Raw genomic sequence first — 24,494 nt, forward strand, 5'->3', positions numbered from 1 at the left:
ATTAAGTCCCATTTTTAAAAAGATATTTCTTGAATGTTGCTTTGTTAACAATATGAACATCATTTTGTAATCCCAATAGGTTTTGTTTGTTTTTAAAAATTGATTGTTTTATTTACATCTAAGCTGTCAACTTTCTCTTTATTTCTTTCTTGATTTCGAATTATGCTTGAAAATTTCTCACACCATTAACCAGTGTTGTTCCTCATTGTATCAACCCCAGGAAACATGAATCTACCAAAGTTAAATCTAACTTATAATGGGCATGTTCGCATAAACATATTTGAACAACTTCAGTAGAACTTGGTCGATGAATGTTGGTAACCGTCTCTAAGATAATGTTTCAATTACCCATTTTGATCCGCCAAAGTTCAAGGTTCTTTGATGTGGATCTACATGTACGTGCATATAATGGGATATTTTCTCATTCTACAACTTCTACTCTTGTATCTTTTATTATTTTTATATAAATTGATAAGATTTTTTTCATACAGTATGTTTGAAATTATTATATTTGATTATTCCATAGAAGTTAAAACAAACTTCAGGGAAGACGCTTAATAAACATCCATTAATAAACATCAATGGGTGACATAAGACGATTTGACTGATTCAGATATTAGTATGTAAAATATATCAAACACCAATGGATGATATTAGATATTTGACCGATTCAGAAAACCAAAGTCATTTTTGGAAAAAAAAATGATTAGCTACATGTATTTATGAATACAAAAGAATCGGATTTGTTGCTGTCATTGTAACTACCCAAGAGATATAGATACCACAAAGTAATAAATCAAAATGAAAAATAGCTTAGACGTTAAAATTCAGATAATGCTACTTTTACAGTCTTATTAGCATTTTTTGTTCAGATTCTGACACGTCATGATCTGTTTCTTATTTGATATTTTACAAGAGAAAGATGTCAATGGTACACTAACACAAAACTTCAATACAAACGATGACTTAAATTTTTCTATAGTCAACTTCCCTTATTTATGTATATCCTTATCATCTGTATATGGTGTTCATTTCTCCCAATCAGTTGAATTTGCAAGAACTTTCTAAACGCACAATCATTTTCTAAAAAGAGGTAAGCTATTGACAAACCAGCGGAAGAAAGAAGGATATCAACATTTTGTTAACATCGTTGTATATGACCTTGTCAGCAAATAAAATCTATCCTTCAGTCGAATATTTTACATACTAATTGTTACTCCAATTTAAACACTGAATGGTGTACAGATTTAACAATTCTTTTTTTTCTTCAAAAACTTTAACTCTTTTTTAAACTTTTTTATTACATGTACTCTACAAATTCGAAAGCATTCTGTTTAATAACCCCTTTGTTGAAGAAGCGTGCTTTTGCACAAATGTCTCAATAAAGTTAACTTTCTTAGACAGTTAAACGTTAAAGATCCAAACTTTTATATTTGTGCAACCCTTAATTCTAAAACATCGTCAGACTTCATTGTACAGATATCGTTTGTAGCACAATGTAGAAACCAAAGCGAATCAATATATAGCAATATCCTTTTTATCATTGTTTATTGAAGAAAGAGTTAAGGTATGTCACTCGTCAGCTTAAGCCCACTCCCATTTCAAACTATTTCTTGAAATTCATTTTTAAAGCATATTTAGACCTATGTCCGAAAAGTCTTTGTGTGAAATTTTCAAAACTTTGACATTTCTTTCCTGACCACTTGCTCTTAATGTTTAGGTATTAAAAACAATACCTTCAATTTATTTTTACACAGGAGCACGTGCAAAAACAGTGTAAAAATAAAAATATTATTTTCAGACATTATACCCCAAATACTAAAAAACCCAAAATGTAAAATCACATTCAAATCAATAGGTATTTAATTTATATGACTTGTATCTTTAAAATGAAGGCAAATTTTTAATTATCATGAAAAATTATAATGGAGCACAATGTAACTATCACCCCGTTTTTCTTGTTATTTTTTACAATTCCGACATGCATAACAGGTAATATCTTAGAAAGTCTTTGTGTGAAAATGTTGAAATTCACATTTTTTGAAAGAAATGATTCATATTTTAAAATATACCTTTATGATAAAACAAACGAGAAATATGACGTTTTCTTTTATTTTCGTACATCTGAATAAAACTGTTTTGCGAAAAAAGAGTATTTTGTTTTGATTAGAAACAATTTAAACAGATTAATTCTTTTCTTCTTCATTCCAATCATTCTGTTCCACACCCCACCCCATTTCCCCGTTAACACCTATTAGAACCTACTAGGGATGACTTTATACAATAAAATCTATATGTACTATAAATCAATAAGCAAATATAGGTACAACTTAGTTTTATCCAGAAAATACAATTAATTGTTAACATAGAATAAAACCATGTAAACATATTTCCCTGATTTAAGTCGCTTTTTAATTTTTCTTTTTGCACTTATATATAGCATATCATAGGTATTTCTTTACAACTGAAATTGCTATGAATTATCAACCAAAGGAAGAGAAATCTAATATTTAAAAAACTCTGTAAATCAAATAAAACTATTATTAATGATGAATAAAATATACGTTAATGATTATTAACAATGTTATGCCTATATTACAGTTGCAAAAGTCAACAGGTAAAATGTTCATAATGCTGCTTTGACGTAGAACGACATAGGTCCCCCCTTAACAATGCAAATTAAACAACGTTCAATTTAAACAGTGGTGACAAAATAATAAATAAACAAGATTTATCAAATCTAAATATTTGTTAAATTTTATATCATGGAACTTAAACCCACTTATTATTTCTCACAGCATCTTTCCATTATCTTTTGCTAGGAATATAAAATATTCAAAAATTTTATTAATAGCGTTAAGGTCTATCGACCCGGAGTAGCATCACTACGTCATTTAACGTCACGTCAGCCGGAGATGGTTTCGCATGTAAACCGATCGCGAAGCGTTTAATACTTTTAATTCTTTGTTATTACATATAACTTTACAAAAATCAAACAGTCGCTTTTCTCAACTTATTCTTTAAAAATATATGGCGTTGCTACCCCAGTGTAAAATGTTCATTTGTGGGAAAGGATGGTTGTCCGGTGTTTATGACGCAGGTCAACGATATAAATACCTTAACGCTATTAATAATTGTAATAACTGATGGTTGTCCGGTGTTTTGATTTCAATTGTAAAAAAATGTATATCAATGAAAAAAAAACATTATTTTTTCTCGTTGTTATTGTTTTAGCAGGTCGTCCTGTCTGGAAAAGAGTTAGATACATTGCGATACACAAAATTTTAGGTATGCTGGCTGCTCCGTCCTTGACGGCAAAATTCATTTTTTCGTTCTTTGCAGATTTCTCTACCGCGCTTAATTTTTTAATTATCTCCGTATTTGTGATCAAAATTCTAACAAAGTTGCACAACATGAATTTGAAATAAAGCTGAAAAATTATACACATAAACTGAATTATTTTCGCTCTTATTATGGGTCCACGAAGAGTTAGAACGTTGGTGTTACATATTTTCAATATCTGATTTCGTGACTGCTCCGGGTACTCCCACTATTGACGCATTTATGTAGCATTGCACAGAAAATAATTAATATTTGTAAAATATTTTTTGCTTTTATTAATTCTAAATGTATGTCAAACGTATATGCAAAATTTCACCGAAAGACGTTCGTTAGAAAGCAAAATACACACAATGTATCGATAATTTTCGAACAACCCTCTTAGTATTTAAATATTTTACTTGAAAAGGATGTTGATGGTAATCTAACAACTAATTCTTTGATAAAAGTTATGATTTTAACTTTACAATCGTCAACTTCCCTTACTTATGCAGTAATATACCTTCATCACCTGCATACGGGGTTTATTTCTCTCAGTTGATTCAATACAAGAGAGCCTGCTTTACGTGTTAGCGATTTCTAAAACGAGGTAATATATTGACAAACAAGTAGCTGAAACAAAAATATCATCAGTTTCCTTTAAAGTCATAATTTCGTAAGTTCTATGGTCGATACAATGACCTTTTCAGCAAATGCAATTTATCATTTATTTGTCATTAAGTCATGCTGACTGACATTTTTCATACTAATTGTTTGGCCATTATATACACACTGTGTCGTCCGTTATTTCCCGATCATGACAAGGAGCACATGTCGGGTGAGACCGGTCGGCAGGGGGTACTCACTCCTCCATGGCACCTGATCCCATCTCTGATATTTGTGAGTCCGTGTTTGTTCTGCTCCAAATTTTATTGTTTAATGGACTTATCCTATAAAAACTTGCAGTTCAATTTTCAAGGATTAAATTCTTAAATCTTAATCACATTTCAATATTCGATTCGATCTACCCTATCGATAATGAGTTTCTCTGTAATGTTCATTACAAAGATAGATTACCGGATGCAGCAAATGTCTTTCGAAGCCCCTGTCTTTACTCCTCATCAACATAATAACTGTTGATAAGGAAAAATTTCAGACGTACTGATCTGCAGCATACTCCAGAACTGGTGTAAATCAGATGTAGATCCCCAAATTTCTACAGTACTTTTAAATCATTTCAGACAACCATTAAATTTTAGTTTAATTTTCATAATACTAGTAATATGTGACATCAAAATATTAATGTAAGGGTTTTCTACGTTATAATAATATTGATCATAAGTTACAGGTATTAAAAATGTAGTATTGAAACACGTCCTATCAAAAAGTAATGATCATAATCAAAATACAAACTTAAATAGGCTAAGGTTTTAGCAATAAAAAACGCTTTTCAAGGTTTTAGACTTAATGAATTTACTTAAATATTTTCTTTTAATTGGAACACATGTTCGTAACATTTTTATCCATTTTCTGATTGTTTTTAAAACGCATTTTTGAGTATTGCCCTTCGTATACTGGAATATGGCAGATCCTGTGATTTCCTTGACTTGTTTCTTTGTGAATGGTGTTTTTTTTCAAGTTTGGAAAATGAATAGAGTGAAAGGATGAATTAAAAGATCTGGCGAATATTGTTGGTTTGACAAAACATTAACTTTCTGTTTATCCCCAAAACTACTTTACTCTTCATGGCCTGTGGGTTTGGACGCTGTCATGACGAAATTTAAAGTAGTGGATTCCTGATTCTGGTTCCATCCTCTCTAAAACCTTTCGATTTTTTTTTTTTTTTTGCAAAAATTTGCTTTCTAGACTTCTCCAGATATTGAAGTTTCACTATCTGTTTGAAGTTCAGACAAACGTGGATAACTTCAATTTTTGATTTTTTAAAATAATTGTTTAGATATTCTTACACGCTGTTGTTTCCACTCATTTTCAAAAGAAAGGGTGACCATTGAGTACTTAGCCTTTTTACTGTTTTACTTTAAAACATTGTTAACTACCCCAAAATGATGCCTATCAATTTTGTTACGTGTCTTACATTCAATCAAACATCATCAGTGATTATTTGTTGAATTTTCGCAAACATTACATTGGTTGTTTAAGTATTTGTCGCCAAGGACGGTACCCATTTTTGATGCCCATTGTATCATTTTTGGTCATTGAAATCCACCTGCTCATGTGTCTACAAAACAGACATTAGTTGCTGTAAATTTCACATATTTCTTTGGGATTCTTAACGAGTTTTACAGCAGCTTTCATGAAATGTTTAATTTCGCTCTTGTTTATTGATTCGTTTCCATTCATTATTAATACAGTGTCTCAAATTGTCCTTGTTTTTGCAGCTTCTCACAATGAAACTATGTGATGAAAAGTGGTCAAATAAACTGTAATCAATTCATTAAAGATTCATTCATGAAAGAACGCCAAGCTTAATGTCATATGATTTCTATATTGTATGTCATAGAGCTCAGGACATTATTTATTGAACAGTCCCCGTATAATATATCTCTATATATTTTTTCAAAGAAATTAAAAATTATCAACAAATATTGTACAGTGTATGATTTTCAATATAATTCAAATAAAAATAAATTAAAAGGTCCATCTCATTGTGTTAGATATTTATATCATGCATTATTTTACTCAGAAAAAAAAAAAAGATCTTGAAAAATAATCATCTAAGATAATTCAGTGCCTGCATTTGCAATGCAGAAATCATACTTCGTTTGAGATATTTTGAGGATCCCTGATCAGTCAATTAGTTTAAGAGCTAAAAGCGAATGTATTAATTGTAAAAGTATTAATCCATTTCACAAAAATAAGCACACGTGATAATTATGATGCAATCGATTGCAATATTTCATCACATTATATTAAATGTGCACCACATTTACCACTTCATGTATAAGCAGAGTGGCGCAGCGGAAGCGTGCTGGGCCCATAACCCAGAGGTCCGTGGATCGAAACCACGCTCTGCTAAAATTTTGGGTGAAAATGGTTTGGGTGAAATGTAGCGATTGAATAATTAAAAAATGCTACACAATTCTTTTTGACTGAATACATAATGAAGGATATGGAGATAACGAACAGTATTCAAGATCTTAAGTCCATAAAACAATACAAAATATGAGCAGAGCAATCACGGACCTCCAAACCATCTGAGGTGGGATCAGGTGCAACGGAGGAGTGAGCACTTTCTTCTGACCGGTTCTTGTTTCATCAACTTGTTTGTCAATAATTTACCTCTTTTTTAGAAATTGTTCATACATAAAGCATGCTCTTGAGTATCGAATCAACTGAGATATATAAACGACGTATGCAGGTGATGAAGGTATATTGCTGCATAAGTAAGGGAAGTTGACGATAAAAGAATTAAAGTCATCACTTTTATCATAGAGCTTGGTTGTTAGATTACCATTAACTTCTTTTCAAGTAAAATATCCAAGTATAAAACAGATGAGTTAGACTCTGTGGTATTTTTTATCGCAAGCTCACCAGGATATATCCTATCGACATAGGAATGGAAATTGCCATTGTTAATTGACAATACGTCGTCGATATATCTAAATGTTGAGTTGAAGGCCACAGCAAGTATTTTCTTCTTTTCACGCATAAAATTTTGCACAAATTCGGCTTCCTATGAATACAAAAATGGGTCTGCTAATAATGAAGAGCAATTGGTGCCCATGGGAATTCCAATAAATTGTTGGAAGACCAGGTCTCTAAAAACCACATAGATATTGTCAATCAGAAACTCAAGCACCTTTTTGATGTCAACTTGTGTGTGCAATCAGAATGTGTAACAAAATAATTTTGCAAATGCCAATGACCAGGTAAGTAAATTTACGAGTTCCATTTTTATTGAAAAAGCAGCTGCCAATGATATCAAAAAGCCTGGGCTTTAATTCATCGTGGGGAATGGTTGTGTATAAAGTTGAGAAGTCGTACGCTTTTTAAGCTGTTGATTTTGGTAAAATCTTGTGATATCAAATTGTCCAAAAGTTTTATGGAATTTGTGAGTATCCACATCTGATTCACACCATTTCTTGAATATATTGTTGCACAGTACTCTTTAAGTTTTTCCTTCACTACTGTCAATATCTTAGTGAGTAATAAGGAATTATATAGACCGTACAAAACTTTCAAAACTTTTTATCCTTTATCTCATGCATAACTCGAAATCTCTTTCAGATTTGAATTATCGCATGCATAGCAACTTTATTTACTTCAAATATTTGCTAAATAATGCACAAAACAAAGTCCAAATTTGGGTGGATAGAATGTAATTTTTGCAAACTAATGGTGAACATTGAATATTCAAGGTAAGTTGAGATTAACACGAATCTGAGTCGGCAAATACTATTTTCCATTCAGCGTTTTCGCTCTACCAGCCCTTTGCTTCAAACAAATGTCGTCGCTAATCGATAATCATTGTATTTTATGAGTGTAGAATTAAAGAAAAGTAAAATTTCTCATGGAATCACATTCTTATATTTTAATTAAAATTTCAATTAATACCTGAATCGGGTCAATTTACTACCTGGGTACTGGAATTATTAGCATAACCGGAAATCGATCTCTTTTGATAGTTACATACTGTAAAATCACATATTTTCGAGGGGTGAAATTTTCTCGGTTTGGGGGAAAAAATATTGGTTTGTGAGGATTTGATTTCGTGGTTGGAAAATGTTTATTAGTAATGCCTATGTAATTTTACATTTCAAGGTGGTCATGAATTCTTGGGTCTCTCCATATCTCGAAAACAAAGAAAATTAACCACCCACGAAAATAGTGATTTCACAGTAACTTCTCTTTATGCAACTGATCGATTAGCAGGCGTGTTAATAGTAACCTTTATCTAAAAAAAAAAAATAGTGTAATCTCGGTAATAAAGCTTGGTAAAGTCCATACCAAACTTTGTGATAAACGTGAAGACTTCAACTTTTCAATCGTTAATTTCCCTTGCTTAAGTAGCAATATACCTGCATTACCTGCAAATGGGATTTACATATTTCTCAGTTGGTTGATACGCAAGAATATGCTATTCTTATGAAGACTCTCTAAAACGAGACAGGCTATTGATAAGCAAGTTTATGAAAGAAGGATATCAATGTTCAGTCTTGTTTGATGTCACAACTATGGATTTTTTTTTTTAATTTTGGTTGCTACTATTATTTCGTCACCAAATACACACCAACCCTTTAGTCAAATGCAGTAAGTTTATTAAGTATAGTACATAATAAAGTGGTAATGCATGTAAAATTCATATCAGAAAACATAAATAAGAGCTGTTTTCTAAGTCAGAATGGCAACATATTTTTTGTGCTTGTAAGAGTGAAGAAAAAACGTAATGCTAATAAAGATTGTAAATATGGTACATCAAACACTAACGTGCCGGTACATCAAAATTTTTCAACTGGCAAGGGTTCAAAAATTGAACGTAAATGTTTCATGTCATGTTCAAAAGTAATGAAAAATTACATGAAAAATATAGGCAAAAGGAAGTAGAAATCAATGTTTCCGTCCTTTGTAAGGTTTGATGGAATTTACAATTCGAAGTGGTCAACACTTCAAAACTCTGAAAAGAGAAATCATATGTGCAATATCAGTATTTTCCTCTTTTCAAGTTATCCCTCTTTTCAGATAGTCGGCCTTCGTTTTAATCAGTATATTTAAAAGTTACTGAGAACTTTGCATTATTGTTATTGATCAAAATTCACCTGCAGATTAAAGACCGTATTTCATGACGTCCTATAAAAAGTAAGGATCTGAATCAAAATACATTATCTTATATAAATATTTTTCAACACATTGCAGTGGCGGATCGGGGGAATTTCAGGAATTTCAGAAGGGGGGCAGTAGAAGACAGAGGGTCAGGTGGCCGTACTGAAGCTCCCAGTAGGTCGAAGGCAAAGTCCTTTTGGGGGGTCCGGGGGCGCCGGAAGCTGACAAGTTCTTATAAATAAGAGATGTTTTTCCCCTTGATTTTAGGATAATGGAAACGTAAATTTTACATACAAAAATTTCAAACGGGAAGGGGGGGGGGAAGGGGGCACGCCCGGCGCGCCGGCCCTGGATCTGCCTTTGCATTGATATGATATCTCTGCTCTGCAGGAGAACTTTCTTGTAAAATATCAAATAATTTTAAAAACTGTTCTCTTGAATACAAAAAAATATACAATGTCCATCTCATTCTGATAGATATTTATAAAACTCATTATTAAACAATAAATATCTTTAAAATTACAATTATATCATTTAAAATAATGAAGTGGTTAAATCGATGTTTATGGTCTAATAGTGAAAATATGAATTGTAAAGGTATTGCCGCCATTTCATAATAAACACGGAATAATTCTGATGCAATCGAATGCAATATTTGATTACATTATATTTAATATCCACATTAACCATTAAATGTATAAGCAGAGTGGCGCAGTGGAAGCGTGCTGGGCCCATAACCCAGAGGTCCGTGGATCGAAACCACGCTCTGCTAAATTTTTTTTATGTTGAAAATGATGTGGATGAAATGTGATGTTTGAATGATAAGAAAATGCTATATATTATCTGAAATTACCCGAATCCAGCTACAATCTTCACAACTTCCAAAAAGCATTTAGACATACGGGTAGTAGACAGATACTTTTTCAATAAAAAGTTAATTCGTAAATTTACTGACCTTTTCATAGGTTATTTGCATTTTGTTTGTACACACAAGATAGTTCTCCGAGATTGGTAATAAAAATATGCTTGAGTTTCTTCGGATTGATAATATCTTAGTAGTTTTATGGCGATCAAGTCTTCTACAATCTTTCGGAATTCCCGTGGGTCCAAATTGCTTTATGTTGTTTGGAGACCTACTTTTGTATTCATATGAAGCAGAATTTATTTTTACTTCTACAGTAAGAAAGTATGAGCAGTAGAAAACACTTACTGTGGCACTCAACTCGACACTTTGATACATCGACGACGTATTATCACTATGTGATAATATTTTGTGTATATATCAAAGTGTCAATTGAATTAATACTTATTATCAAATACTTATTAAGTTATTAACAATATTTACAATGTACATCCATTCTTATGTCGACTCGATATAATACAGTGAACTTGAAATGAGAGATAGCTCATAGATATTTTTCAAGAAAAGAAGTTAATGATAACTAACAAACAAGCCCTTTTGATATATAAACGTGATGACTTTATTTTTTTTCAATCGTCCACTTCCCTTGCAAACGTAGCAATATACTCTTATCACCTTCATATTGGGTATATATTTCTCAGTTGATTCAATGCGCAAGAGCATGCTCTATGTATGAACAATTTCTAAAACGAGGTAGGTTATTGACAAACAAGTTGATGAAACAAGAATATCAGAAGTCTCTTTTGAAGATCTTCACTACAGAAGTTTCCATTTGGTCGATACAATGACTTTGTCAGCAAATACAACCTATGATTGAGCCAAATGCAGTAAGTCCATTATTTACACACTGAATTGTCTTCAGGTTTAATTTTTCGTTTTCCCCGATCATTACATGGCAAACAAAAGAGGTGGATGTTATTGGTCGGCACATGGGATTTTGACTCCCCCCCCCCATGGTATTTGATCCCATCTCTGATCTATGTTTTAAAGTTCCTTGTTTGCTCTGCTCCTGGTCTGTATTGTTTGAATGGACTTTTGGGTTTGAATACTGTTCTTACATGTATGTCCAAATATTTCATTTATAGCATATTCGGGATTCAAAACTTTAAAATGTATATACAGGCTTAGTTAGTTTCTTGATATTTTGTTAAATTCATTTTTATCTCTTCAAATTGAACAATGATTTGGTTTTGATTTTTTCCGTTTTTAAGGGCGAAGAAAACAATTCAATGCAATAATAAAGATTGTAAATATGGTAATTCATACATTATAAACAGTTAATTTTTTTAACTTAATGTAATGTTTCATGTCAAATGTAATAAAAAAACATTACACGAAAAATATTAGCAAAAGGAAATAGAAATCAATGTTTCCGTCCTTTGTAAGGTTTGCTGGAATTGATTTACCACTACAAAACCCTTGGAAGAGAAACCATGAGAATATTAGTTATTTCTTCCTTAAAAGTTATCCCTCTTTTCCTATAGTAGGTCTTCGTTCCAATCAGTATATTTAAAATTTATTGAGAATTTTGCATTATTGTTATTGATAAAAAATCACCTGCAGATTAATTTATTCCTGCATTGATATGAAATAATCTCAGGAGGAAATCCATATTTGTAAAAAGAAAATATATCAACAAATATTGTATAATTCTAAATACTATTCTAATTTAATTAAAAAAAAAATACCATGTCCATCTCATTCTGTTTGATATTAGTATAACGCATGATTTAAGTTATATTTAGAGTACGAGTTTCCTACTGTATCGGAGATACAGGGCGGAGCTTGAGGCGAGAGCGATAGCTCGAGCCGGGCCCCGCCCTGTATCTCCGATACAGTTGGAAACGAGTATCCTAAATGACTTGTGACATGACCTCACTAATTTACATCCGTATTTGGGTACATATCTCTCAACCAATATGATTTTGCAGAAAGTTTATTTCGTATTCCATTTTAAGCATTCGCAACTGAAATGCCGAGAGAGGTGGACGTGCAGGTATTTATCATTTTAAAATAATTATTTAGGGATGCATTATATAATTTGTTTTCCAAAAAAAAAAAAATAAATTAAATAAAATTAGATTTGATTTCGTAGGTTTTTTTCTCCATTCAGCTGTTGCCGACATTTTTTTTTATTTAAGCTACGATTTAATGCAAAACATTTTAATATAAAAGAATCATTTAGGAATGTTTTTGAAACAAAAATACTTCGGGGAAAACGTATTCTGAGAGAAATGTCCGACAATGTCCTCCACCTGTCGTAATATAAAAAAAATTGAAATAGAATGATGAAATGAAATCGGGGGGGGGGGGGGTATTTTACCTTCATGTTTTTAATAAAATGTAGAGTAACCAAAGGGGATCTCAGCACTCACTGGTGCCCCCCCCCCCTCCACTCAACCCTCCTGTGAGTTTCTTTTTTCTTTTTCGCTTTCGTAAATGATTTTTGCTAAACTTATATACATGTGCTTTTTAATTTATCACAAGAAACGATAGCACCACATAGTGTCTTGGTTGATTATAAATCTACCCCCCCCTCCGAAATTTACGAGTTTCCACTTACTGTAGAAGTACTTTTTTCCGCGTGGTATTTATTAACGCTATGTACGCGATCACACATTTTCCGCGGAAATTTGTCCAAGCGTACCTAATATAAATGCAAGGCATATAGAGAAAGTCTAAGAAATCCGCGTAATGTTCAACCCGCGGATTAAACGGAAATTGAGATTCCGCGGTATGACCCCATGGAAAATATGTACGTCTACAGTATTTTTTTTTGCGGGGGGGGGGGGGGGGGGGGGCAAAGCAATCATTTGTGAACTGTATAACTCCCACCTTTTTAAAATTTTTAAATCCGACACTAATAACTTTACGTTGTGAAATTTTATTCTTAATTCACTTCAAATTTTGAGTAAATACTAACAGTGCTTTCATGGGAATTGAACGATTCCTGTGTCTGTATACAGATTCAGCTTTCCGTGATCGCTAAAAATAAACCGTATACTGTATCTTTGATATTTTGCAGATACAGTACAGTTTCTGCTCATTTGCATAAGAAACGCCCACAAAAAGTGTTCTCTATCGCAGTTACAGTATGTTTGACTTCAAAGGAAAACTCGCCTGGTCATGTCACAACAAAAAATATCTTTTAAAAAGATACACATAACTTGTATAAAATAATCAAGTGCTTCAATCGATTTTTCAATGCGGAAATCCTATATATATATTTTTGAGATAGTTTATATGATCCATGGTGAGTAAATTCGTATATGAACTGAACGCGAAGGTATCAATTGTAAAATTATTGAATTCAAGCCATTTCAAAAACACGTAATAATTCTGATGCAATCCAATGCAATATTTCATTACATCATATTTAATATCCACATTTACAAAGCCATGTATAAGCAGAGTGGCGCAGTGGAAGCGTGCTGGGCCCATAACCCAGAGGTCCGTGGATCAAAACCACGCTCTGCTAAAATGTTTGTTTTAAAAAATGATGTGGATGAAATGTGATGTTAGAAAGAAAAGAAAATGCTACACATTATATAAAATAAGCCAAATCAAGCTAAAATCTTCACAACTTCCAAAAAGCTTGTTGACATCATCGACAGCTACTTGTTAAATAAAAAAAAGAATTCATCAATTTAGTTACCTTTTCATAGGTCATTTGCAATTTTTTTGGTTAAAAAAAAAACTGTTTGTACACACTATAGTTCTCTGAAGTTGGTATCAAAAATAACCCCGAGTTTCTCCGGATTGACAATATCTTTGTAGTATTTTTGTAGATCAAATCTTCTAACAATATCTCGGAATTCCCGTGGGTCACAATTGCTTTTTGTTGTTTCGAGACCTATTTTTGTATTCATATAAATCAGAATGTATTTTTACTTCTACATGAGCAGTAGAAAATACTTACTGTGGCATTCAAACTCGACACTTTGATACATTGACGATGTATTATCACTATGTGATAATATTTTGTAGATATATCAAAGTATCAATTGAATTAATAATTATTATCAAATACTTATAAACAATATTTACAATGTACATCTATTCATTTGTCGACTCGATATAATGCAGCGCATTTGAAATGACAGATAGCATAGAGTATTATATTAGAATATTTTACAAGAAAAGAAGTTAATGATAACTAACAAACAAGCCTAATGATATATAAACGAGATGACTTTATTATTTTTCCAGTCGTCAACTTCCCTTGCAAACGAAGCAATATACTCTTATCACCTGCATATAGGTACGTATTTCTCAGTTGAGCATGCTCTAGGTACGAACAATTTGAAACGAGGTAGGTTATTGACTGGCAAGTTGATGGAAAAAATATCAGCTGTGCCTTTTGAAGATCTTCAGTACGGATGTTTCCTTTTGATCGATACAATGAAAAATTCAATGCTAAAAAAGATTGTAAATATGGTACATCATACATTAAAAAAGACTCTTTTTTTAAAACTTAATATTCAACTTGTAAGGGGTCGAAAATTGAATGTAATGTTTCATGTCAAATGTAATAAAAAACATGACATGAAAAATATTAGCAAAAGGAAATAGAAATCAATATTTCCGTCCTTTGTAAGGTTTGATGAAATTGATTTTTCAAAGTATGATATGATTTCATTGATATGATATTTCAGGAGGAAATCCAAATTTGTAAAAAAAAACATCAATAATTATTATATAATTTTCAATTTTGTTCAATTTAAAATATTACAATTTCCACCTCACTCTGTTTGGTATTAATATAACGCATTATTTAACAAAAAATATATATTAAAAAGATACAAATAATTCATTTTAATAATCAAGTGTTTCAATCGATTATTAAAGGCGGAAATCCTACTTCATATGAGATAGTTTATAATAACCGTGGTCAGTAAATTAGTAAATGAACTGAAAGCAAAGGCATGGATTGTAAAATTATTGAATTCAAGTCATTTCAAAAGCACTTGATAATTCTGATGCAATCGAGTGCAATGTTTAATTACATTACATTTAATATCCACATTTACGAAATATTAAACATTAAGCAGAGTGGCGCAGTGGAAGCGTGCTGGGCCCATAACCCAGAGGTCCGTGGATCGAAACCACGCTCTGCTAAACATTTTTTGTGTTGAAAATGATGTGGATGAAACGTGATGTTTGAATGATAAGAAAATGTTACACATTATATGAATTTATCCGAATGTAGCTAAAATCTTCACAACTTCCAAAAAGCATTTGGACATAGTAGATAGCTACAATTTCAATAAAAAGTGAACTAATAAATGTACTTACCTTTTCATACGTTATTTGCTTTTTTTTTGTGAAAAAAATTCTGTTTGTACACACAAGACTAGTTCTCTGAGATTGGTATTAAAAATATACTTCGAGTTTCAAATTGACAATATCTTTGTAATTTTTTGGAGATCAAGTCTTCTAACAATCTCTCGGAATTCCCGTGGGTCCCAATAGCTTTATGTTGTTACGAGACGTATTTTTGTATTCATATGAAACAGAATTTATTTTCACTTCTACAGTAAGAAAGTATGAGCAGTAGGAAACACTTACAATGGCATTCAACTCGAACCTTTGATACATCGACGACGTATTATCAAATATTTGATAATATTGTGTGTATATATCTAAGTGTCAATTGAACTAATACTTATTATCAAATACTTATTAAGATATTAACAATATATATTTACAATGTACATCCATTCATATGCAGCGAACTTGAAATGAGAGATAGCATATAGTTTTATATCAGAATATTGCTATAAGAAAAAGAAGTTAATCATAACTTAACAACCAAGGCTTATGATAAACATGATGACTTTATTTTTTCCGTTCGTCAACTTCCCTTGCAAACGTAGCAATATACATTGTACCCTTATCACCTGTATATGGGGTAGGCCTATATATTTCTCAGTTGATTCGATGCGCAAGAGCAGATCCACGTACGAACAATTTCTGAAACGAGGTAGGTTATTGACAGGCAAGTTGATGAAACAAAAAAATATCAGCAGTCTCTTTTGAATATCTTCCCAACGGAAGTTTCCTGTGTATCGATTCAATACTTTGTCAGCAAATACAACCCATGATTGAGTCAAATGCAGTAAGTCCATTATTTACATACTGAATATTGTACTGAGTATTCAGGTTTAATTTTTCGTTTTCTCCGATAATTGTAAGACAAACACGGTGGATGTTATCGGTCGGCGCAAGGGATTTTGACTCCCCAATGGCACCTGATCCCACCTCTGATCGATGTTTTAAAGTTCAATGAGTGCTCTGCTCCTGGTCTGTATTGTTTGAATGGACTTATGGGTTTGAATACTGTTCGTTATGTCCAAATATTTAATCTATAGCATATTCGGGATTCAAAACTTTAAAATGTATACAGGCTTAATGATTTTATTGATATTCTCTTAAATTCATTTTTATTATGATGAAAAAAAATTCAATGCTAATAACGATTGTAAATATGGTACATCATACATTAAAAACGGCTCTTTTTAAATCTTAATATTCTACTTGTAAGGGATCGAAAATTGAATGTAATGTTTCATGTCAAATGTCATAAAAAACATAATATGAAAAATATTAGCAAAAGGAAATAGAAATCAATGTTTCCGTCCTTTGTAAGGTTTGATGAAATTGATTTTTCAAAGTAGTCCACACTACAGAACCCTTGGAAGAGAAACCATGAGAATATTAGTTATTTCTTCCTTGAAAGTTCTTTTCAGATAGTCGATCTTTGTTCCAATCAATATATTTAAAATTTATTCAGAACTTTGCATTATTGTTTTTAATCAAAAATCACCTGCAAATTAATTTATTCCTGCATTTTTATATAATCTCAGGAGGATATCCATATTTGTAAAAAAAAAAATATATCAACAAATATTGTATAATTCTAAATATTGTTCTAATTTGATAAAAAAAACATGTCCATCTCATTCAATTTGATAGAAGTATGACGCATTATTTAATATAATATATCTTTAAAAAAGATACACATAATTCGTATAAAATAATCAAGTGCTTCAATCAATTTTTCAATGCGGAAATCCTATATATATTTTTCAGCTAGTTTATAAGATCCATGGTGAGTAAATTCGCATATGAACTGAAAGCGAAGGTATGAATTGTAAAATTATTGAATTCAAGCCATTTCAAAAACACGTAATAATTCTGATGCAATCCAATGCAATATTTCATTACATCATATTTAATATCCACATTTACAAAGCCATGTATAAGCAGAGTGGCGCAGTGGAAGCGTGCTGGGCCCATAACCCAGAGGTCCGTGGATCAAAACCACGCTCTGCTAAAATGTTTGTTTTAAAAAATGATGTGGATGAAATGTCATGTTAGAAAGAAAAGAAAATGCTACACATTATCTAAAATAAGCCAAATCAAGCTAATATCTTCACAACTTCCAAAAAGCTTGTTGACATCATAGACAGCTACTTGTTAAATAAAAAAAAGAATTCATCAATTTAGTTACCTTTTCATAGGTCATTTGCAATTTTTTTGGTTAAAAAAAATACTGTTTGTACACACTATAGTTCTCTGAAGTTGGTATAAAAAATAACTCCGATTTTCTCCGGATTGACAATATCTTTGTAGTATTTTGTAGATCAAATCTTCTAACAATATCTCGGAATTCCCGTGGGTCACAATTGCTTTTTGTTGTTTCGAGACCTATTTTTGTATTCATATAAATCAGAATGTATTTTTACTTCTACATGAGCAGTAGAAAATACTTACTGTGGCATTCAAACTCGACACTTTGATACATTGACGATGTATTATCACTATGTGATAATATTTTGTAGATATATCAAAGTATCAATTGAATTAATAATTATTATCAAATACTTATTAACAATATTTACAATGTACATCTATTCATTTGTCGACTCGATATAATGCCGCGCATTTGAAATGACAGATAGCATAGAGTTTATATTAGAATATTTTACAAGAAAAGAAGTTAATGATAAAGCCTTATGATATATAAACGTGATGACTTTATTATTTTTCCAGTCGTCAACTTCCCTTGCAAACGAAGCAATATACTCTTATCACCTGCATATAGGTACGTATTTCTCAGTTGAGCATGCTCTAGGTACGAACAATTTGAAACGAGGTAGGTTATTGACTGGCAAGCTGTGTTGATGGAAAAAAATGAAAAATTCAATGCTAAAAAAGATTGTAAATATGGTCTCATACATTTAAAACTTAATATTCAACTTGTAGATGTTTCCTTTTCATCAAAACAATGGAAAAATTCAATATTTTAAAAAAGATATTCCAAATTTGTCAATTTTTCATATTAAATCAGATATGTATTTTAAAAAATATATATTAAAAAGATATTCATTTTAATAATAAATGTAGCATCCTACTTCATATAGAATAATAACAAAATTATGTAAATGAACTTCATAAAATTAATAATTCAAAACATTCTGATGCAATTGCAATGTTTAATTACATTACATTATTTACGAAATATTAAACATTAAGCAGAGTTATCGCAGTGATAATATTTTGTAGATATATCAAATATGACTTGAATTAAGAAAATGTTACACAATATATTATCCAAATGTACTTATTCCAAAAACCCTTGGAATATAATTACAATGTGAACTAATAAATACTATTCATACGTTATTTGCTTTTTTTTTGTGAAAAAAATTCTGTTTGTACACATTATCCAAATTGGTTCGACAATAGCTTTATGTTGTTACGAGACGTATTTTTGTATTCATATGAAACAGAATATTTTCATTTAAATGACAGATAGCATAGAGTTTATATTAGAATATTTTACAAGAAAAGATAATAAGTGTAATGATAATGCCTTATGATATATAAACGTGATGACTTTATTATTTTTCCAGTCGTCAACTTCCCTTGCAAACGAAGCAATATACTCTTATCACCTGCATATAGGTACGCCTATATATTTCTCAGTTGAGCATGTACCACGTACGAACAATTTCTGTAAAAATTTGATTCTACTTTGTCAGCAAATACAACCCATGATTGAGTCAAATGCAGTAATGTATTGGTACTGAGTATTCAGGTTATCTGACTGATTAGATAAAGTGTATGATTGGAAAAAATATCAGCTGTCTCGTTTACGGATATTTTCCTTTTGATCGATACAATGGAAAAATTCAATGCTAAAAAAGATTGTAAATATGGTACATCATACATTAAAAAAGACTCTTTTTTTTAAACTTAATATTCAACTTGTAAGGGATCGAAAATTGAATGTAATGTTTCATGTCAAATGTAATAAAAAACATAACATGAAAAATATTAGCAAAAGGAAATAGAAATCAACGTTTCCGTCCTTTGTAAGGTTTGATGTAATTGACTTTTCAAAGTAGTCCACACTACAGAACCCTTGGAATAGAAATCAGAGAATATTAGTTATTTCTTCCTTAAAAGTTATCACTCTTTTCTTATAGTCGGTCTTCGTTCCAATCAGTATATTTCAAATTTATTGAGAACTTTGCATTATTGTTATTGATAAAAAATTCACCTGCAGATTAATTTATTCCCGCATTGATATGATATTTCAGGAGGAAATCCATAATTGTAAAAAATATCAATAATCATTATAATTTTCAATTTTGTTCAATTTAAGATATTACAATTTCCACCTCACTCTGTTTGGTATTAATATAACGCATTATTTAACAAAAAATATATATTAAAAAGATACAAATAATTCATATTAATAATCAAGTGTTTCAATCGATTATTAAAGGCGGAAATCCTACTTCATATGAGATAGTTTATAATATCCGTGGTCAGTAAATTTATTATTAGTAAATGAACTGAAAGCAAAGGTATGAATTGTAAAATTATTGAATTCAAGCCATTTCAAAAACACGTGATAATTCTGATGCAATCGAGTGCAATGTTTAATTACATTATATTTAATATCCACATTTACGAAATTTTGAGCATTAAGCAGAGTGGCGCAGTGGAAGCGTGCTGGGCCCATAACCCAGAGGTCCGTGGATCGAAACCACGCTCTGCTATTTTTTTTCTCAAATATGTTTTGGTTGAAACCTGGTTTTTTAACAAATGGTAAATATTAAGCATTTAAATATGAAATTATGCCAACTAAAAACTTGATAATTTGAAAAAAGAAAATATATTACATAAACATATTCAAGAATACAAAAATTAATGATTTTCTTGATATAAATTCAAAAATCAAGAAGAGTTAATGTTCTAAGAGAGAATTCTGATGCATTCTAAAAATGCCAGAATACTTTTTCGTCTAGCTGTAATGGAACCTGAGTGCTCTTTCTATACTCCTAAAAAAGCAAAAAAAAAAAAAATCTTCCGGTTATATTTATATTTTGATGAAACTGATATTTTGGATCTGTGCAAGATAAAGGAACTCATAAAAAAAAAAGAATTAAAAAACTGAGGTTCCAGCGAGGCTCGAACTCGCGACCTTCTGCGTGTTAAGCAGACGTGATAACCACTACACCATGGAACCCTTAATATCTACTGCATGTTTAAACATTTATATAATAATAAAAACACATTTATGTCGCCAGGCACATTAGATATGTGATGGTAATCGAAAAAGAAACCTTCTTATCATCATTAATTATTGAAATAAGGGATAATACCCGAACTTAAAGCAGCAGTTAATACTTACACAGGATACAAAACACGTAACTTACAGTTGTATGTAAGAGTAACCTCCCCCTCGCCAAATGTTGTCATGTGCCGTGGCAGAGTTGTCATTCGTTACTCCGTGAAGGAATAATGTTGTCATCACACGTCGGTTCATACATGTACCCAGTCCGGTGGGTAAAGAAATAAGCAGAAAAGTTACTTATAATGATTAAAGTATTTGACAAAATTTCGAATTTCTTCGCAAGAAAAGGGAAAACAATTTTCTTTGAGCTAGGTTGTCCATTCCTTAGTTTATCAAGAATGAATTTACTCTCCACAACTGAATATCTTGAGATCTAATTTTTTTTAAGTATGTCAAAAAACCCAATTTTAATTGTCTAATGAACTGTGAAGATGTGGATGTGCTGTGCAAATTATGTGAATTTATATTAATGTCATATGAAGTTAGACCAATTCAGGGTCAAAAGTTGCAATTGACTGTTCTTTACATGTAATGCATTTGAAACAGCTGTTTAATTCACTACTTATGTTACAGTAATGCTGTCGATATGTGTCTGATGTTAAATACTCTGTATTGAGCAGAAGTGGATTGATGAAATAAAAATAATATGTTATCCACCAATGAATATTGATTCTTGGTTTCCATTCAGTATAATATAATCTTAATTTTAGTATACATATATAATGCAATTTAATATCTACATTTTTATACCCTTCTCCATAGATTATGTATCTGTTTTTCTGTTTATTCTATATGAGGCAGTTCAGTAGATTTCTGTTTATATCCTTTAGCACCGACTCTTGCTATCTCTTGTTTTATGTGTTCATGCAGATATATGTATAGCGGTATTAATAAAAAATAATGCACAAGTTTGCATGTTAGTTTTATCAATTATAAATGCAGGTATATCTTAAAACAACTTTACTCGTAGTCTACACATAAAACTTAAAAAAATACCACCAATGCACTAAATGAAAAACATTGCTATCCATTATATGTTGTATTCTGTCAGTTATTTTATCATTTAAGTTTATCTGCAGTTATATATGTATAATGCATGTATATCATGTATATGTTTATATGCCCATTTGGTGATTTGTTAAAATCCTATTCTATTTAATTTTATTCTATATTTTTTTAATTGAAACAATAAATAATGAGGATCCTAAACTTCAAATTTTTAGTAACTCAGGATAGGATAAATTTATTTATTAAACTATATAATTTTATACACGCAGACGGCTGATAAAGACCTTTATGAACCTATGTACTGCATTTACCAGCTGTTCACAGAAAGTGGATTCTTTGATATAGAATAAATGTACAAAAATAGGACAGATTACACGTCTTCGGGCTTGAATAAACAATATACCCGTTAGGTTTCATGTGTTTCAATTTTAATGCTAAAAGATATATCCCTAGGGTGTTATGGTATGTACATTGACAATTTACATATTTTACAGTCCAGTGGTTTTAAAAAACAAATTAAACCAATTTCAAACACGTGAAGATAGAATATAAAATAAATAAAGGACTGCTGATATTAACAAAAGATGTAATTATACCAAATAACATAATAAGCACTAGATGGTAAGTAACGATGGCATGTGTAAAGTCTAGAACCCCCAGGGCACATTGACATTCCGGATTGTATTATCATTAGTGGATACCGTGAATTCTTGACCGTGTATGCCTCTCATTCATACCGTTTTATCATGCGGGACCAACTACTCTGACAAAAGCCCCGTGATCCAGTAGGTATAGAGGTTTTACGATGTGTGTTGTGAGACTTATAACGGACTAATTCCCACCTTATTCAAATTGACAATCCAAAGACATTTAAACACAATAAAACCGTCCAATTCTTCATTCAGAGGGCATTATTCAAAGGAAATAATCTGACATCAGCACCCAAGGTAAGCAATGTCTTCATTTTGTGTTTTGTGTTTTTATGAAATTAATACACTTTTCTGTGATAATATTAATTTGCCTAGAATAATTAATTATTCTTAAACGCATCAGATGCATTTGTGTATAAACATGCATATTGCACTGAAGGGTTAGAATTTCTTGTTTGTTTGGGTGTTTAGAATATGTGATATTTACACTATCAAATATTATTTTATATCTGTATAGAATAAAGAAAATGTTCTGCATAGGCGTCGGAAGCAAATTTAAAGGGGATGGGGGCTAAACTAACTAAAAAGTTTATAAAACGTTTGAAAAAGCCCAAATTTCCAATGCTTACATTAAGTCTATCTTTGCAAAAGGGGTGGTTAAGCCCCCACCCCCTAGTCAGATCCGGTTTCGATACTTATGTTCTAAAACGTTAATGTTACAACATTCCCAAAGATGACTATCCAAATTGACACTTTTAGTTCATATCGACAAATTGAGTAGAACTGGTGCAACCTATGCAATTAGGCAAAGGAATGCACTAGCCCTAGTTAAAATTTCTAAAATTTCATTTCACTGTATCGCAAAGAATGGATACAGCGATTTCAATTGATAACGCTTTGAAAAAGCACAAACCAAAAGAATGCACACGACCGCCCGACTCAGAGGTCCGCAACCTTTGATCATTCAATCCCCTACCCCAAATTCTCATTTTCTTTCAATGATATTAAGTTACTGTCATACTGTAAGTGAGAAAACAAAACGCTCTACTTTGGCCTCGGTTTTACACGACATACTCTTACTACAATGACTGGCAATTTGTTACACAAAGGCTTTCAAGCCTGTCTAATTAACTGATTTAAAATGCAATTAAATTTAACTCAAGATCGAGAGTTTTTTTTTCCTTTTGAAGTTTCGACTGAGATGGAAAGAAATTCTTTTCTAATTCCCTCACTTAAATGGCCTTAAGTGTATCCTCGTCTAAGAACCCGATCAATATTGAATGTAATCGAACCAATATTGAACAGAGTGTAGGCCTGATTTGGATAATAAATACTTAGGAATGTACACACCTTCCCTTCCGTGCTCGTTGTTTTTGTACATTAGAGTGACAAATCCCGCCAAGAAGGCTGACAGACGACATTTAACACCGATCATTCATGACATCATATCATTCAGATCCTACAGCTAGGTCAAGAATTTACCTGTGTAAATATGAAATGCTCTCCTTCTTTGCTTAAATGACGTGATATTGATAAAATGGTAATTCATTAAAACATAATCATTTTTTGCCTTTTGAATATGATGTCCTACCTGGCAAACTATGTCAAATAAAAATCTACAAACGAGAACATTTTTTATGAAACTTGTAGCACCGTGTTCCATATAAGTGAGGAACATGCCAGTCACCGACTCAAATCATCAGAATGTAGTGTTTGTACCTTAAATTTTTGCAACTACTCTCTTTTCTTTTTCTGAAACTCTGAACTAGAAACGTGTTTTTACAAATAGTGATCTGATGTGACCCCAAGTTTATGGTGTTTCCATGATTTCAAAGGATATGTATCAATATCTGTCCTTTTCACCCTTAAAAGGTCTGTCTATGGGCTACAAACGGCCCAATGACCAGACTTTTTGCGGAGGCTCCACAATCTGTAAATAGATAACAGCTTCTTTTTGAATTACTTTTTGTACAAAGACTATACGAGGCGTTTTTAGGCCGCTTCCCTATCTGACATTGAGACAATTTCTACGATTTAAAAGCCCTCACCGGTTAGTAATTATATAGGTATTCCTCGGGTTCCATCATTGACAAACTAAAAAAGGTCGGCCCGGAACACGTTGTGTTAATTTCCTTAATGGTTCTACAGGGTAAAACACAGAGTT

The 24,494-nt window shown here is 31.5% G+C and overlaps 4 non-coding genes across 4 annotated transcripts; 3 read left to right on the forward strand and 1 right to left on the reverse strand.

The window, feature by feature from the left end:
* Positions 1-9,799: 9,799 nt before the first annotated feature.
* Positions 9,800-9,871, forward strand: Trnam-cau (transfer RNA methionine (anticodon CAU)). Its single transcript has one exon. It is a non-coding gene; the product is annotated as a tRNA-Met (tRNA).
* A 5,196-nt stretch (positions 9,872-15,067) lies between these two features.
* Positions 15,068-15,139, forward strand: Trnam-cau (transfer RNA methionine (anticodon CAU)). Its single transcript has one exon. It is a non-coding gene; the product is annotated as a tRNA-Met (tRNA).
* Positions 15,140-20,022: 4,883 nt separating this feature from the next.
* Positions 20,023-20,094, forward strand: Trnam-cau (transfer RNA methionine (anticodon CAU)). The gene has a single exon. It is a non-coding gene; the product is annotated as a tRNA-Met (tRNA).
* Positions 20,095-20,491: 397 nt separating this feature from the next.
* On the reverse strand, positions 20,492-20,564 carry Trnav-aac (transfer RNA valine (anticodon AAC)). The gene has a single exon. It is a non-coding gene; the product is annotated as a tRNA-Val (tRNA).
* Positions 20,565-24,494: the final 3,930 nt, after the last annotated feature.

This window comes from Saccostrea cucullata, unplaced genomic scaffold (genome assembly GCF_032062105.1).
Source record: "Saccostrea cucullata isolate Sc308-1 unplaced genomic scaffold, CSIRO_AGI_Scuc_v1 ctg27, whole genome shotgun sequence".
Lineage (NCBI taxonomy): Eukaryota > Metazoa > Mollusca > Bivalvia > Ostreida > Ostreidae > Saccostrea > Saccostrea cuccullata.